The sequence below is a fragment of the Lotus japonicus genome, chromosome 1 (assembly GCF_012489685.1).
Source record: "Lotus japonicus ecotype B-129 chromosome 1, LjGifu_v1.2".
Classification (NCBI taxonomy): Eukaryota; Viridiplantae; Streptophyta; class Magnoliopsida; order Fabales; family Fabaceae; genus Lotus; species Lotus japonicus.
The window spans coordinates 113,947,726-113,951,074 of record NC_080041.1 but is presented as its reverse complement, the minus strand read 5'-3'; positions in this window follow the sequence as shown (position 1 = coordinate 113,951,074).

Genomic DNA, 3,349 nt, shown 5'->3' with positions numbered 1-3,349 from the left:
TTTTTTTTAATTAAAAAATATTAAAAAAATAATTTTTAATACCAAGTCATCAAAATAATCAGAAAAAAAAATTAAAAATCTTAATAAAAACCTAATCTAATAATATAATCTAAACATAATCTAATTATTACCAAACCCAAATCTTTCCCCAAATTGAATTGACCTTGTGCAATTTTGTTTCATTACATGAAAAAGAAAACAGGGGAAAAGCAGGGGAAGAAAACTGCACAAAATTGCCCTCACCACCGTTGAAGAGCAGACCTTCACCACTCAAATCTGAGTAATCAACTCTTATTTGCTTCCAATCCTACCAAACCCCATCATCTTCATCACCATAACCTTCTTCACACATTGAAACATATACAAATTTACCAACAAATCAAAGATCACGACGAACCAGAACCCTAAAATTAAAAAATTTCCACCAGAACCACCATTTTTAATTTCCAAAACCTAGGTTTAGAACCTAAAATTTTCTCTTCAAAATCTTCATCCCCAACATCACCAACATCCAGGAACACTCAATCACCACCTTGATGATCGCCGTCGCAAGGAGAAGGAGATCCAGTGGCCCTTGCTGTCGCCGCCGCTACTCCGCCACTGACCGCCGTCTCCGGTCGTCATCTCCGACGACCTCCTTTTTCATAAAGGAAGGTACTTTCTTGAAGATCTTCCTCTCCTCTCTTTGAATCCGAGATCAGAACAAAGAAAGGAGCCTGAGAGAAGCTTGATTCTAACTTGAGTTTGAGGTTTCTGTATTGAGATTTCTTAGTTTGGGTTTTGGGTTGGAGATCCTGATTATGGGATTATTGGGTTAAGATTTCTGGGTTTGGGTTAAGAAGAAGAAGGTTGAGGAGGAAAAGATGAGAAAAAGAAGGAGGAGGAGGAGATGAGAAAAAAAAACGATGGATGAAAGAAGATGAGAATATCAGTCAGAATTATATTATTGGATTAGTTTAGGGTTGGAGATCCTGATTCTGGGATTATTAGGTTAAGATTAGAGAGTATTAGTGATTAGTTTAAGGTTTGTATTAAGTTTTTATTTTAAATTTATGATTTGGAATTAAAAAATTAAGTTTTGGAAATTTTTAATTAAAAAATAAATTAAAATGCCATGTGGAAAAGCTAAGTAGGCTAAAATTGAAGTCACATTACCGTCTGACACACTTTGTCCTTAATTGAATTAAAAAAAATTTCTTAGGGACCCAATTTGATGCGAAAATTTTTCAGGCCCTGAAACTGATTCCCTTTACAATTTCAGGGGCCTTCTGATGTATTAAGCCTTTTTTTTATAATTATATATCTATATTATGTTAAGTTCAAATGCTAGATACATCGTTTATCATATTTTGAATGATAACAATTTTCAAGAGTATAAATGTAATCTTTGTTAAGTCAAGGACATGACGTAGCCCCATCATTTGTGGGTGAACCAGGATATTTTGCTTGGGTTAACCAAACGATTGCTTAAAACGTTTTAAAAACTTATAATCGTTTGAAAACTCGAGTTTTACAAGAACACAATTCAGACCCCTATTTCATGTGTTATATTATTGTATTTCAATTGACATCAAATCTTAGTCTCTAGAGACTAACATCTCAACCAGTGAAGAGAAAAGATCCATGGCGGCCGAAGATCTATGTGTCCCTACAGTCGCAGACACGAACATACCTCCTTAATTCAATGGCACAAACTATCCCTACTAGAAAAATCATGTGGAGTTGTTTGTCAAGTCCAACAACTACAAAATGTGTGGGAAATCATCAACAAGGGAAACATCGTTCCCAAAAATGTTGCAAACTTCTAAAGAGGATGTGGCTTAAACAACAAAAAGGAAAAGGAGTTTCCAAGGGTGATCACAAAAAGGAGTACGAATCCAAGAAGATTTTATCATCCTCCGAAAAGGAACCCATTGTCTACTACGAATGCAGAAAGCCAGGGCACATCAAACCAGAGTGTCCTAAGTTGAACAAAAAGTCTTTCAAGAATCTTACCGAGAAAAAGAAGAAAGCTCTCATGGTAGGATGAGATGATTCGGAAGGATTCTCAGATGGTGAAGGAAAGGACGACAATAAAGAATATTTCCTCGCTCTTATGGCTTCAGTAGACAAATCAGACGAAGAGCATGATGAAGTAAGATTTGAAATCTCTGAAGAAGAATATGATGAATTGCTTAATCATTCATATGCTTTATCTGATAAGTTCAAATATTTGGAGAAACAATTTGCTAAACTTCAAAAAGAGCCTGAAGAGTGTCAACAGGAAAACGAACTCCTAGTCAAAGAAAATGAGTTTTTAAAAAATTGTGACTCTTCAAAGAAGTCGTTGTTTCAAAGAAAAGAGTCAAATGTGTAATTGAAGATTTGTCATCGTTTACTCGTGGTCATGAAAATCTTGTTAAACTCTGTGGAAACAATAGAGAACTTTATAACAAAAGTGGATTAGGTTTTGAAAGTGATTCATCGTCTGAAACATCACCGTTTATACATTAGCTTTGCATCGTCTAAATCAACATCTTCTGAATCCAAATTGTTTACAGGTGATCATAAACTTATGCAAGAAGATAAGAAGGTTTCTTATGAAAAGAAGACACCTTATAGGAGAACCACTAACCCACCAGGACCAATGAAAATTTGGGTACCTAAAGTCATGATTATGCCTATTGCAGATGTTCTTAACAGGACAATGAAGACACTAAGGATAGTGCCTGGACAATTGATGCTCACAACACCTGGCAGGACGAAAGTTTATGTTCCCACAAATCCAAACTAAGATGTTGTAGGTAAGGTATATTAAAGGGTCAAAAACAAAATCTGCATACCATAATTTAATTATGTGAAAGTAGATTCCCTATTTTCATTAATAGATTAAAAGTGTGGTGTTACTTTTTTCTTGGTGAGTTACCTTGAGAACTCAGAGACAAGTGAGTCTACTTAAGACAAACTTGAAAGACCTTGCAAATCTTGATGTGATATTTCTAAGTGTTATCAGAAAACGATACATGGTCTTGACATAAGAAGTTAGGGCATGCTATCTTAAGGACCATCTTTTTCAAAGTCAATGTATGACTTAGAAAGTAATAAGTTAAACTATCTGTCAGATATGATGTCACATGTTCAGCAGCTTACCCAGTTTTTATCTTGTCTAAATGGCATTGTAAGGATGCAAACCTCTGTAAATGATACAAATGGAATTGCATGTGGTCCTAATATGTGAAATAGTTCTTCTGGAAAAAGGAGTTCAACTTGTCATAGTAAACACCCGCACAAAATTTTACTTGGGATTCAATCCTACATCAAAGTGGAACAACATCCAAGCTCAAATGTCACTTCCCAAGGAATCATGCAA